The sequence below is a fragment of the Vanellus vanellus genome, assembly GCF_965231255.1.
Source record: "Vanellus vanellus genome assembly, chromosome: 8".
Lineage (NCBI taxonomy): Eukaryota > Metazoa > Chordata > Aves > Charadriiformes > Charadriidae > Vanellus > Vanellus vanellus.
In genome coordinates, this window is record NC_138913.1 from 9,357,951 (window position 1) to 9,373,578 (window position 15,628).

Below are 15,628 nucleotides of genomic sequence, written 5' to 3' on the forward strand. Positions count from 1 at the left end.
TTGAACGCTTCATTTTACAATATGAATATTGCTTTGTGTTTTATTTTTGAATAGAACAGTGATTATACTGGCAGTAACACTGACATCATTCTCGTGCTGTGAATCCCATAGCTGCACTTACACTAAGAACTGCAAAACACAGATTACTCAGATAACCTAACCAGTGGGAAATAAAAACAAAAAGCTCACTTACCATGACAGTTTTGGAATTGCACCAGGGATGAACTTGTCTCTCTGGGCTCTCCCAGCTCACGAGTCCTACAGCATCATCTGCAACATTTGCCGGGACTGCAGTCCAACATTGCTGCCCTTGCATTTAAATAAAAAGCCCCTCAGCTGAGCTCTGTCTCTTTACCTTCCCATTCACCAGCGGTTTAAACAGACATTTGATTTTTCTATTCTGTGTTTGCCTGTAACTATTTTTAGCAGCTAATAACTGACACCCTAGGGAGCATGATGTCATCACACTTCGCACTTACGGAGCTCTCGAAAGTCAAACCCAGACAGCAGCAGCTGTCATCATGGTGAGCTGGCTCATTAGGCGAGGGTAAGGGAGTGACACCACCAGAGCTGAGTTCAAAAGACCAAGCAGGAGGAAGTTCAGTCAGATCTTGAATAAAGAATAGCTCTTTCTTTTGTAAGTAATCTGCAGCCAAGATTTCAAAAATGGTATGCATTTTGTAAGGCTGCTGAATACTTTTTACAGTACTAATAAAAATACAGTCTTACTGGCAATTCTCTTGTCAGTGTCACATGCAAACATTTTGTGGACTTTTGGAATTAACACCCCTCAACTATCCACACCACAAAAGAAAATTAGTGAACAGGCAGCAACTGGCAGCTTTGTTAGTGATCTCAGCAGAAAGGCTAAGGACTAAGTGATCATGGACACTGTATCTGTCGTTGTTGGGACGGACACGACACTGAACATCAAGTTGCAGCAATCCAATTTCTTTATTTAACAAGCAGTGCTTTTTTATATTCTTTTACCCGGGTGCTTATCTATGCATATATTCTAGCATTCTACTTTTGCCCAATACGCTGTCACATCACACGCCAGCCAGCTAATACAATTGTTGTTCACGCACTGTTCATGCTCTGGTCAAAGCCAGGATGTTTGCCAACCCTTATCTTTTTACTCAGCTCTTGTCAGGACTCCCCAGTCTCTTCAAGGGTACACGGATATCTGCTCAAGGTCAATGTTAAACTCACATTCTGATCCCTTGGACTAGTCGAGGTTTCACACATGTATCTATCCATTTATCAATATTTGCTCCCAGTATATTTAATGATTCATCACCCTAGAAACTTCCATTTGGTTGAGTATATGAGGCATTTCTAATGTCCTTTGAAAAGATGGAGCATCATTCCCTTGCTCATCCCGTAGCTCTTCTTTGTACCTCTCGCAGTTTAAGGTCATTTGTCTGAAAACAGCTAAACACAACTGCAGAAATACTCAAAAGGAGTTAACACTCCCTGTAAGACAGTACCAATATTTCCTTCTCTCTGTTAAAAAACTCTTACCTTCCAGGATTGCATTATCTTTTCTACCATAATTATATTCCATTGTCTCATCATATTCACCCTTCCACTGACAAGTACACTCAGATTTGTTTACACCTCTGTTACTTCCAGTTCATAAACCCCCAGTTTATAGATTAAATTATTGAACCCAAAATATATGGCTTTGTAGAGTATGCTACTTAGTTGCATCACATCACCAGCAAGCTAGTAAAAAAGTTAGTCTAATTCTTTCTGAACAACCACCCAGTCTTCCTCAGCATTGGCAGTACTTCCCAACTTTGTCTTATCTAGAAATTTCACCTCAACACACTGGTAAATATATTAAATACAACAGGTTCTAAGACTAACCCAGAGAAACACCACTAGTAACATTTCTCCAACCTTATCGCTTTCTTTTGAGTATTATTTTTAGTCAGCGCTTTAGTCAGCTCACAGTTCTTGCGTTCACCACTGTCATTTCCAAATTCAAGAACAATTTCCTATGGGATATCAGTTACTGGACTTGAAGTGGATTAAGCTCACTTTTATTACTCCTAAAAAATCAATTATCATGCTGAAATATATTGAGCACGATGACCTACCTTTGATAAAACAATTTTGTAATTTATTCCAAAATAGGTCCACATTTGCTATTTTCCAGTCACAGAAAACAAAACAAAACAAAACCAACAACAAAAAAACCCACAAAAACAAACAAACAAAAACCAAAACAAAATGAAAACCAACTTCCCAAAGAACCCAAAGAAATCAAAACAAAAAAACGACTCACTACAATTACTGCAGTTTCTTCAGCATTCTGGAAATTATCTGCATCACCTAAATTTGATTTACCAGTAAGATTTGCTTCCATGCCAGCAGCTGTAATTTCTAGTGCATCATCATAATTTGTATGATAGAATTATCACTGCTCTCATCTACTATACTGATAACTGAGGCTAAACATTCATCTGATAAGTGGGTCACAGCTACCAAACTGTTAATCTATATCCTAACCTTTGTATGAGGCGTCCCACTTCCTTCTTATTTTTGCACTGAATATAAATTTTATATGCAGTACAATACACCTTGTTTTGTATGTGCACGCAAGTCGTAACAGTTGCTTATGCAAACGACAAGTATCAATACAGTGACCTAACCAGGAATACCAATTACTGAAGAAATGGTGCGTGATATTTTCATTCAGGAATATCCCCTTATTAACAGTTTTCCTTCTTCTCCCTAAACACACTTGACACCTTGAACACCTGGAATCTCATGCACATGGGTGAAATTCACGTGAAACATTTTTTTTCTCCATGAACAATTAAACATTTAGGATTTACCTGGGATTTTGTTCATTCTTAACTATCAGACAATAATCTCCTTAGGCAAAAAATCTAAACAAAGATGTTCTAAATCTCCTTAGCATGTTGGGCGCACAGTCTCTCAAAGCCCAAGATGAAAAGGTCCCTTTCAAGTATCAAAGATGATGTCCCCTAGAGAATCATGCCGTGCTTCTTTTGCCTATTCCTTTGAAAAGATATATCAGGAAACCTCCTGTTATCAGTCACATGAAAAATACCAACTAGTCCCCAAAGCTGAGCTGACGTCAAAGAAGGACATTTAAAGGGTCTGTCTAAACACAGCCGAAAGGCTTGTTATAAGCCACAGCGTAGGAGTACCCACATCAGACAAGTCCAGAGGAATTGCTGGCACCAGAAATAAGGACCTGACACTGTAGCGGGCCCAGGGATGTGGAAACATGCTGCTCACCGAGTTTTGCCTAGAGAAGAATGTGTTTGTAACTACGATTGCTTATTCTTTCCTCACAGTCAAAAAGTACATCGAATAAAGACTGAAAAGAATAGTAAAGCTTAACAATGGTGCAATGAGTGGATTTATATGTGTGTGTATTTTCTTTGGCACTAGAAGAGTTTAGCGGCAACACAGATAGAGGTTGCATGCATTTTAAGGGCTTGGATTAATTCATTGTTTATAAAAATATATCAGGGAAACAGAAATTTTCTCTCCACAAAACAGGCATCCATGAACAGTGTTAGTGTATTTTTCCATTGAATTCATGACATTTCTCAACCACAGGGTTAAGAATATTTTGTGTCTTTATGTATAACTTTCCAAAGTCATTTATTATGGTAGTTATATTTAGAAGTTAAAGTCTACTTGCTAGAATTTTAAAATGCGTTTCCCTTTAGCTGTCTTTGCTACCGCTTTGCTCACTTTTTACAAATGTTTGAATGGTTCACTGAACAATTCCTTCTTTATACATTTAAAACATTTCTTTGTTTATCCTTGTGCTATTTCCCTTGAGATTTTTCCCTTAAGATTATTTACCCCTATTTACATATGCAAGAAAATAATACTTAAGATTTCTAAATAAAAAAATGACTTTATTCTTTTCTCATCTCCAAGACTGAATTACCATACTGCATAAACATGTTTCCTTGCTCAATTCCTAATTTTTCAGTTTCAGAGGAATAGATCCACTACGACTTTGCTATTCCCTGCTAAGTATGAGGGATTTCATTTCCTGATTTTCTAGCTGAGGTTATGTCTGCTTAGTGTTTCTATTTTTTATTTTAACTGAAATTATTTCTGTCTCCTCTGCATTACGGAGTACTGTAGGACCACAGACGGTCTGGTTAATCAACTGACCTTACAACTAAAACTGACAATGAAAAAGGACCTGTTCACACAAGAACTAAACATCAAATCAAACAAATCAAACAAAATTACAGAAAAGAATTAACATAATCCTACTTCATTCTTTGGCTAATGTGAAATTGTTCCTTAACATATATTACACAATATTTTCTGTCCAGACATAGAAGTCCAGTAATTGGCCTTTTACGAAGCCATTTTGGAGAGTCAGTCTAGCAACAGGGTTTCAGAACAGTTTTGTGGCATGCAGCACACAAAATTCCTTTCTAGATTCCCTCCCATAACACCTATATCTAACATTGATCATATAGTGGTAAAAGCTCTAACCAGTCAGTCTGTCCTCAGTTCTGTCATAGGACCAACCTGGAATTTATAACATTATTTCCAAGGCAAACTGCCATTTTTTTTTTCTTCTGCAGCAGTACTTATATTGTCAACCTGATTTTAAATATTGCACATACTTCCTGATGACTTTATCAGCTAAATTTGATTTTCTCTGTCTAAAGGGCTACTTAATAGGAGGTGGAAGTTTCTTCTTACTACTTTATTTAGGTATGGTGAATGCTTATGAGAAGAATGCTTATAAGAACTGGTGATGAATGTCAGCCAAAAGGAAGAAATCCTCTCTTGCACCATGAAACATATTAATGTCATTGCCCCCCTGCTTCATTTAGGTTAAAAATAGTTTCCTATTAATATTACATTAAATCAGAACAGGCTTTTTTATGGAGAGATATACAGGAAAAAAAAGCTGGTGCTTATATTTTTAAGTCCCAGTTGCAGCAGTAAGTAAAACAGACAGTGAGTATCAGGATCAAATCGTAGCATCTGTCTGTAAAGATTTGTTGGTATAGAGCTGTCACCCACATGGCTTCTTGTCTTGTATTAAACAAGACAAGTGCAACAGAGAAACATGAAAAGTGTTAATAGTGCTGCAAGTCAGATGCAAGGGATAGGGAATTCAACAGATCTTCTGTAGCTAGGCCTTGGATACAAAACTTTCAGTAACGGTATTTGAAAAAAAAAAAAAGTATTTTAACCATAAATAAAAAATGTAATCCTTTTTGAGTTAAAAATTTTTCATCCATTTTAATGAAAAGACAGATTTTACTTATATTCCTTTTCAAGTAAATACTGCCTTCTTATTAAATCAGATATGGCACACAAAACTATTGCTCTTCTTTTATGAACTTTTCTCTATTTTTCAGAGATCTTGTTGAACTAAACAGCACTGTTTATGATTTTGCCAGGGACTTTTACAAAAGCCAATCCTGATTAGAGAAGTAACCTCCCATCTCGAAGAAGGAACATAGAAGAGGAAAGTCCTTGAGTCTGTCTGACCTTAGATTCGGATAAAAATGCAATGTATAGATCTAAGGTACTCTCTTCCATTGACTTTCTTTGTCCTTTAAACAAACTATGCAGCCTCTGCACATGAGATCTGAATGTCATATAAAGAACAGAAAGAGAAGTCTGAGGGGAAAATGGAAGTTTCCCAAGGTGATGGCATACAAGGAAAGAACATTATCAATATTAGGCTTGTAGTCCTACGTACAAAGTTGCCTTTGCAGTGACCCTACAGGGACTGGGTTTTTACCACTGCTTAAGTTTAATACCAAACTCAGGGGCTTAAGGTACACCGTTAATATAAGTAAGTCTCCTACATAATCACTAAATACTGTCAGGCTCCTCTAGAGGTGCTTCAGAGCAGAAGCCGTACTTGTGGATTCTCAATTACTTTCTCAAAGAACCGTCCTCTGTATTTATTCTGTCAATAGCTCAGGAAAAATTGTCTTCCTCCTTAAGACACCTATGTTAGGCATGTAAGGATAGCCTATAGGAACTGCCTTACACATCTCTTTCCCTGTGTTTCTGCAGTCCATTTCTATTACTTTCACAAATTTTGCTAAAGGTAGGAGTAGCAGATTTTATCAGTGCCCCAACTGGTTCAACCACACTCTTTCCTGCTCTTGATATTTCTGGTTGTTTGCATGTCTAAACAGCATCTCAGTTTTTGATCCCGTCTAGGGAGCATGCACTTTTAAATCTATTTTTAGTACCTCATCTATGACCATCCTCCCCAAGATGAAAAAAAATCTTCACTGAACAGGTCATCAAGCACTGGAACAGGCTGCCCGAGGAAGTGGTCAAGTCACCATCCCTGGAAGTATTTAAAAGATGTGGATATGTGGTGCTTAGGGACACGGTTTAGTGGTGAACTTGGCATTGTTAGGTTTAGGGTTGGAGTCTATCATCTTAAAGGTCTTTTCCAACCTAAATGATTCTATGATTCCATGATTCTATGTCCCTATCTACATAACGTGGGAAGATGATGCCTACATAGGTTTATCAACTGCTTACATACTGATGTGTAAAAATCCCTATAGAAGCATAGCATATTGTATTTTTGTAATTAATCAGATACACAGTGTGACTGTTACAGTCTCCTGTATTTCACCCAAATATCAATATATTTACATCTTATAATCTGTCACACTTCAATAAAACCAATTTCCTATTTCTGAGAAGAGAGCATACTGATTAGTGAAAACTCCAGCCTACTGCATGTCCCCACTCCTGTGATTTGTGGGCATGGAAAACACTGATACATTTTCTTTCCTGAGCAAAAAAAAAATCTGTAACAATAACTGACATGGCAGAGAAGGCTTAAACTTTTTGAAGCAAAACATTGTAATAAAATTCTTATGGAAGTGCCAGTATATTAAGCATGTGACTCCCTGCCAGCGAAAACAGTCTACACAGACTATATAGATAGACAGCAAGGAGTGTAATCACCGGTTTGGGATCAGAGAGGCACAAGTCAGGAGGCTTCAGCAGCTTGGTTCCATCACTCTCAGAGACCCTAGTGGACACATTGGGTCTGGATCCAGCCTGCAAGTTACAGTATGGACCACTACCAAGTCTTTTAAAAGTGATCCAGTCACAATAGCTGGTATCTATCCAGAGGAAAGGCATACAAGAGAGAGAAACCAGGCTCGCTTTGTTATGGAACAGATGTCAGTATCTCTCAGGGAAGTCACAGAGATGTAAATGGCTCCAGAAAATATTCCCAGCTCCACAGCGGTCACTTTACAAGGGGAAACGTGGAATCTGTCATGCTTAGGATTTATAAAAGAATAAAGACACAATATACAGGCTGCCCAGGGAGGTTGTGGAGTCTCCTTCTCTGGAGACATTCAAAACTCGCCTGGACGCCTTCCTGTGCAACCTCATCTAGGTGTTCCTGCTCCGACAGGGGGATTGGACTAGATGATCTTTTGAGGTCCCTTCCAATCCCTAGCATTCTGTGATACTGTGATACAGCAGAGTACCATATATTCAGGAATATCCATATCTCAATCCCTCTGGAGACAAAGTGAAGAATTTGCACGGTACTGAGCAGGTCTTGGGGGGCTGGTCATGAAACTCTGGGGGTATTCTATCCAGCCATCCTCCTACGTAGGAATTTCTGGCATTCTTAGCAGGGTAGTAGCTGAATGCTTGCTTGGATTACTCATGCTTTGAGGACACAAATCTATCTGGACATTTAGGCAGGAATTTTGTAGGAAACCTCAAGGCAGGAAAATCCGAGCCTGGGTATTGTTTGTTTTGGGGTTTTGTTTTGGTTTTTGTTTGTTTGTTTGTTTGTTTGTTTGTTTAATTTTCTTTCTGGAACACTACTAGAAATTCAAGTCCAAGCTATGATGAAGGTGGTTTCAGATGCGCAGATGAAAGTATAAATACTGCTTTGGTTTGATACATGGGAGAACACGAGATCTGCACCTGCATTACAAGATTTGGGTTTGTTCCTAGGTCTGTTACCAAGCTGCTCATTGATCTTAGGTTCTCACTTCCTTTTTCTGTGCTTCCATTTCTGTAAAATAAGACCATGAGATTGACCTTCATTACAAAACACTTTGTGGATGAAAACAACTAAATAAAACCTAATTATTATCATTAGGTTGGATCCAGAACCAGAAGTTGTCAGTTTTCTAGTTCAGCCTTACTTGTGATTATAATTATAATCTCATCAGAAGATTTTAGCCTAAAATGACAGAAATCTCCTAAGGATAATTCAGAGTATTTTAGTGCAGTTCTAGTAGAAACCCTAGCTTTACCTTAAACTCAGGTCTCAAAGTCCAGCCTTATCTAAGCCTCATCATTCTTCATAGCTGCATTTTGCTATTTAAGAGTTAGAATGCCTGAAAACAGAATTACTATTTGCTCTCAAAACAGTGGTTTTCCTCTTTACTACAAACTGAATGAAAACAAGCAGATACAAATGGACAGTTATAATTTCAAGCTGATTAGATTTTATAAAGCCATTCAGAAAATTATTTACAATATATCCTGTGTTTCTCTAAGACCAAAAATATTACCCTCGATTCCATAAGATATCAGCTTTTTCTTGACAACCCCACTGCTCCTTTTGGATGCCTTTTAGTCTTTTTTTAAACCTCTTTAATAGGCAAACAGAATCCTGCCTCCTGACAGCATACCAACATACCTAAAACAAGAAAGTATACGTGCTGGATGTTTCTTTTGCTACAAGCTTCAGATCCAGCCTTTGATGAGAAAAACACATTCTCTTTCTATCATTGAAACACCAGCAAATATTGGTGCAATATATCTGCTTTATTACAAAGACAATCCTCTTTAAGAAAGAGCTCTGAATTCAAATTCCCAATCCAAACTGTGCGTCACAGTCTGAATTTCCTAGTCTGATAGCCTACTAAAATGCCTCCCAGAGACTACATTCAGCTTTAATTCAGGTTTGTCTGGCCAGCAGATAATTAAGGAAACCCCACAGCAGAGACTACCGGCTCTAACAGCTTCTACACTAACTCCCATATTTCCTCCACATAGAAAGTAGCCAGGAAAGGAGCATTCCTCAACACCAAATGTTTAAGAGGAAGATGAAAGAATCCCCATCCGAAGTAGGCAATTCAGGAGTGGTCCAGCTCTAAGCAATATTTCTTTTTAACGTTCATTGAACATTAATGATTATAACTCTAAATTTCTAACTTGTTTTATGATGTTCTTACTACATTACATCATGCTACCCTGTGTATAAAAACAATGGAATGAAAGCCTCTAATTTTAGCTGTCATAAGTTAAAGAATAAATGGCAGCAGAAGCTTTCACTTATAATTGCAGGATTTTAGGTAGCTACAGAAAAAGTTATCTTTTCTGTATGTGAACAACTGCTTACACCTTTAAGCAAAATTTCAGAAACAGAAGTTGTGTGTGCTTAAGAGTTAATAGTGAAGGTGTCACTATGCTCAGAAATAGAGCCGACTTTTTCCACGTCGCATTCAGCTTATTAATAACCCAATTATTTCTGTCGCAATGGCACATGTCTCTCTCTGCTTTTTGTTATTGTTATGCAACTGGAATAGCTTTCAGAATCGCTTTTGGCTGAGCTTGAACAGGTAAACTATAAAATTCAACTAGAATCGAGTTTTATGATGAAATGTTATTGCAATTCAATAGATGAATGTTGAGTGACATAGAGTATGCAATTATGCAAGAAGACTGTTTGCAACAAGCCATCTTGGAAGTACTTCCATTTGTGAAAGGATTTTTTTATATTCTGAATCTGAATACATTTAAAAGCCTGTAATCAGTTAATAGAGTCAAATCTGCAATTCTTAAATCTGAACATCTTCTGTAACAAGATGAGCTTCTTAATTCTTGTGATTAACTTACAAACAAAGCCAAATACAAGAAGCTGGTTCAGAAAAATCAATGCTGGAAATCATTGACAGTTTTCTTATAAATATTTCTCCCTTAGAAACCGCTGAAATTTACACTCTTTTTATCATGTGTTGTATAGGGCTATACGCAATTACAGCACTTCCTACATAAAATAATATAGATCTGGGTAAGATCTTGCATAAATGGATATAAAAATCATATGCAACCTCCTGACAAATTGCCAAAGTGGCCCTTATGCTTACAAAATAGTGCACCAATCAAATCTAATCTCTGTGTGTACACATGTATGACAATACTGCTGCAAAGCTGCTTCGTTTAGATGTGTATTTTCATGACCTTGAAGCTCAGGATAATGTATTTTTTCTTCTATTCAGTATCTTCACACAAGGATATCTACAATCATTATAAAAAATCTCCAGTCAGAGGAGTGGGGAAAAAAAGGGACTTCGACTGCTCAGTTTCTAAATTAAGCTACAACTGAAGTTAAAAATAGCCCTTCCGCCCGAAGATGCTACGCTGCCTGAATTTAAATAGCCTGTTTCTCTCCCTGACAGATAACATTTATTGTACTCTCTGCTGAAAAAAAAAGTCTTCTGTAAGGAGGCTACCTTTTTTTAAGTTCAATTTCACTTCACCTAAGAGGACAAAATTAAATAGAGTCAGTGCCAGAGCCACATCGATACATTTCCCAAATTTTACTAAATAGACCTAAAAATATACATGTGTATATGTGTGACTTTTCCTAGCTCTTTCTGCATATTTTCCTGAGAAGATCTACAGTAAGAATGTATTGCCTGAAATGCAATCAGTTTTCTACAACACATTTCCTAAAAGTGCTGGTACCCATCCCTACCAACCTCTTTGGTTTTCATTTACTTTCTTACAATCATATATATAAGACGCATATTTATAAATGTTATTTCTAGATGTTTCATTGTTGATTCTAGATAAAAAGCAACATTAAATGCAATGATATGCACTATACGTGAAATGGTTTACTCGCGGCTTTTTCCCCGAAGCACTGTATGGAAAAGTGTAGAAACCATAACCTTTTTCTCTCTGGGCCTAACACAGACCCAGCATAAGGATATCTATCCCATCCATATTGCTACTGTGGCCGAGGCCGAGTGGTTAGAATTAAGTTACGCAAGACCTGCTTGTGCTACTGATGCAGAGTAACTGAGGCACCGGCTTTATATGGCATGCAGATTAGAAAGGTAAAAATTCTTTTACTCCATCCAGCCCCTTTTTGCCAAAGCAGGTTAGCTGTTTTTGTTAAAATTTCTAGTAGTCCATCCAGTGTAGTTTTGAAGCTTCAAGCACTGCATTCATGCTTGCCCATGGGAAACTGTTAATTTTCCTCACTATTCATTCTAAATTTACTGTACCTTAATTTCATCATTTTATGGGAATTAAAATTAATCAGATTCACTTCTTCATTTTAGGCAAGAAAATAAGAAATGCATACTTCTAATGTGCAAAAATGAAACTTGAATCTTGCTATATTGAGACAACCCTACTTCCCCCCTCTTTGTTGAATTGCATGTTTTATACAAGCACTCCCAAAGGAATAGCACACAAAGACTCAGGAATAAGTAAATGAAAGATGAGATGGATATAAGTACTTCTCTTACCCCCAAGCAAGACTTTCACAGTGCAGTCAATTTGTGAACTAAAAGCCTGAAAGATCCCTGAAAGCTTTATAAGCATCAATAATATTTGCAATGATGTAACCCAAAGGCAATGATCTAAATTCTGCAGCCCCTAATTGAATAAAACACCCATTGAAATCAATAGAAATTGCACTCAATTAAGCTGTACAATATTTCAGGTCTATAGCGTTTTACATAATGTTACTACATAGTACCTAGGAGTAGTTTTATTTGTATAGAGTAATGTTTGCAAGATGCAACCCTCTGTGAAAGTAGACAGGGCTGGAATACCCATATGCAGTTCAGTTGTGTAGTTTCAGTTGAACTGAACTGCAGTCATCAATGAACACCACATTAAGACAGAACGCCTATTCAGTTACCTAGGTGAAGCTCTAAGGCTACTTCCATTTGTAGGCCTGAAACAGCAAGGTCAGTCATATTATAGGGGGACTGAATTTGACTCAAATTTTAGATAAAATGGAAAATAAAATTAAATCCTTGTGAAATTTGATGTGCATGTCCATAGCCCATAATACAGTAATATAATTTCTCTGAACAAGTTAACCCAAGCTATAGTCTCAGTTCTTAAATACTTACAAATAAACGGGTATGCATGTGGCAAAGTCCTATCATGTTACAGAATAGTTTATGTAAAGTAAACTGTGTCAGGACTTAAAGGTTCTGGGACTTCAGAAATTGCTACAGTCCTTAGCTTTACACTCCTTACTCAGCTTTATTCCCAAGCATGTGAAATGAGAGCCACATGTGTTGCCCCTGAGGAATAGGAGAAGAATGAGAGTCGGTCGGCAGCACTGGCACTGCAGATGGTTTGGTATCACTTTTGCTGCTGGGGAAGACAGGATCATGGCTGCCAGAAACCATTCACATTGCACTGTGTCAGAGAGCTTCACAAAAGCATGTAATAATGCATGTAATGAGTCTCCACAATCACGTTTGTGAGGCCTGGAGAATGTTTCTCTTTCCAAATGTGAACTACTGAGTCATCCTGTTCATGTGAGATAGACTGTATTCTCTTCCCAGAGAGCTCCTTTGAATTGCTGTTACCACCAGATAACAGATGTTGCTCTCCAGGAAAGTTTTTCATACAAGCTCTTATAATCATACGGATTATTTCAACTTGACCTTGTAACTACAAGAGAAAAACAAGATGAACTGGGGGATCTCAGCATATCTAAGTAAATAAGCCCTCAACAACATAAGAGCAACAGATAACGTCCATAGTCTTATAAAGTAAATACTACTTATTCCAAGCCTACATATGGGAAGAAGCAAGCCCTAAAGCGTTTAATGGACTTGTCTAACATCATTCAGTAAATACGTAACAAATCAGGAATAAGTGATCCAATGTTTGAATGCATCTATGTCTCTTTGAAACTTAGAGCCTACAGACATGCAATGAACCTCAAATCATTTGAAAACAGGACTAAAAGTATAAATTGGAAGGTCTCAGTAAAGTGCTTTAAAACTCCCATCTACTGACAACTGCTTCTTTTTTGAACCGTAAGACACTTCATCTCCAATTATTTGTTCAAAATGAACTTTACCATGCACTTTAAAAGAGACATTGAAAAGTACTGTAATACATACTAAATTTCAAACTTTCCTAACTATGTATACTTCTGGTCAAGTAACACTAACTGTCCTTCTGCATGTCTTTATTGTGGTCCTGGATTGCCGCTTTGGATGATAAAGCACATTTTCACCGCTGTTCTTCAAGAATGCCAGTGAGTGCCAATTTAAAATCAGACATCTATATTGCAACTATGCCTGTGCCTTCTAGTGCCACTTTAACTAAGTTCATGCAAATAAATTATTTCTCTAATGCCCTGAATACACGCATTTCATGATTTCACATCAGAGTTTTGGAGTTACATCACCAGATCCCAGAAGTAATACAGCTATACTTATTCATAGCAGTGGACAGTCAGGCCCAGGTAACGCAATAACAGCTTGGATTCCAAACAACAGCAACAAAACACAGAACCTCTGGTTACACAAAAATTAATTAGTAAATTTTTCATCAGATGGTCTCATTAATCACTACAGTCATGAATTAAAACTCACAGTATTCCTTTAAGAGAAATACTGTTCATTTAAAAGAAAAAAACCAACCAAACAAACAACCATAAAACAACAAATGCCAGATCATGGATAGATGATGCCTATCAGATAAAATAATCTATCAGGTCTCAGGAGAATTAACCAGTTAACCTCTAATAGCAAAGGCCACAGTTTAGGCTGAGTTGTCCAGTACAGTGATAGTACTAATACTGTCATCAATAATGATTTGCTTTGTCATACACTATGTTTAGAAATTACTGGTTACTGGACAATTATTCACCTACATTTATTTTTTGCCTTCTGTTCCTCAAGGGATGAGGAATTTGGGCTACTGAATGTTTTTATATATTCTTGCATTTATCTAGCATGCCTCAGTCCTTCCAGGATAAGCACTACTTCTCTTTTGTCACCCTAACTTGTCTTCCAATCCCTGAGTATCTCCTCATTTTCCAGCCTGTGCCGTACCTTTCCTTCCTGGTCTGAAGCCTGACTTTTCACCAGTGGATAAATTTGTACTGTTAATTCTTCTTCCTCTTTTCTGTATGCAAATGCAGAAGATAAAAAAACAACTGGAATTCACCACTCCAAAGTTTCCAGCAATAGACATGGCATTAAAAGGGTCAAATTGCTCAACAGTACTTATGCTGTATCATGGGTATTTGCCCATTTACAGTATTTACTATATTACAAACTTCAGTGTCTGTCTCTACCAAACCTATCCTCCCCAGCTTACACCCCCAAACCCTGCACACCAACTTCATCGAGATGCTCCAGGAATCTTCGTAGCCTGCTCCCTGGAGCTCTCTACTACTTGGTTAATTTACTGTGCTCCTGGTACAAGCACCGCTAAAACCACTTAGTCTCACCTAACCTTACAGCTTCTCTTCATTACTCCCAGTCCATTTGCCTCTTGATTTCCCAGCCTTGTTGCTGCAGAATTGTCTATCTCCGGCATCACTCATCAGACCCACAAATACCTTTCCAGAATTGTTGACAGATACTATACTGTGAACAACTCACAATGCAGACTTCATTCCCTTCTCTTCCTTTCAGCTTCCATCTCTCTGTCCCACTGTCTGAAAGTAAATGCTATTATCTGCATAGTACAGTCACAGAGCTTTTTCAAGTTGGAAAGAGAGATGGAGAAGCAGATAGACAGGAAAAAGACGAAAAGAAAGATAAAGACTGAGGCTTGTTACCCACCATCTTCTCCAGAAAGGTTTATCTCCGAATCGCTCATTTGAAAACCTACTTTACTAATTAACATACCTTATCTAGTTGTCATCATATTTTTCTGTCATAAGACCACCTAGAATACAAAACGATCTTTTTGAGCTTTTGCTTCTGGATTACTAAAAATGGTGGAATCATATGGAATGCTGATAAACTAGGAACATTAGATAATGATAAATTTTCTTTGAGCTTACAGATTATTTTTCCTCCAGTGCAAGCATTTAACGAATATTCATATCTTAAACTGCTTAAAAGTGATATCCAGAACAGACGTCAAAAAACAGTAACAATTTTTAGAAAGAGGAAACAGGTCTCCTTTCTGAACAAACATATTTTCTCAACAGCCAGATGAAAAGATCATTTTAACCCCAGACTGAAATTGTCACTCTCAATTCTCTTCTCTGTCATATAGAAACATCCAGACTCACTGCTGTGCTCCAGTTGTTTTGATAATGCAAAGATATCATAAACACATCTGAATACATAGTAACATCTAAAATTCAGAAACTGTAATATACCATGCTAAATTAAATGCCCTAATGGTATATTTCCACTGGGGAAAAGTGAGTCAAACTCACACTCTGTATGTATATGCAATAAGCAGAAAATAAATATATGTGCTTTATTCTGGTTAATATATGTCGTGCCCATCACGACACGTGAGCTTGCCAGGGTGCGAAGCACACAAAAGCTACACATAGGTGCAAATATATCAAACAGCATATAGTAATTTTGATGCGACAGTTACTATTTTGAAGTTT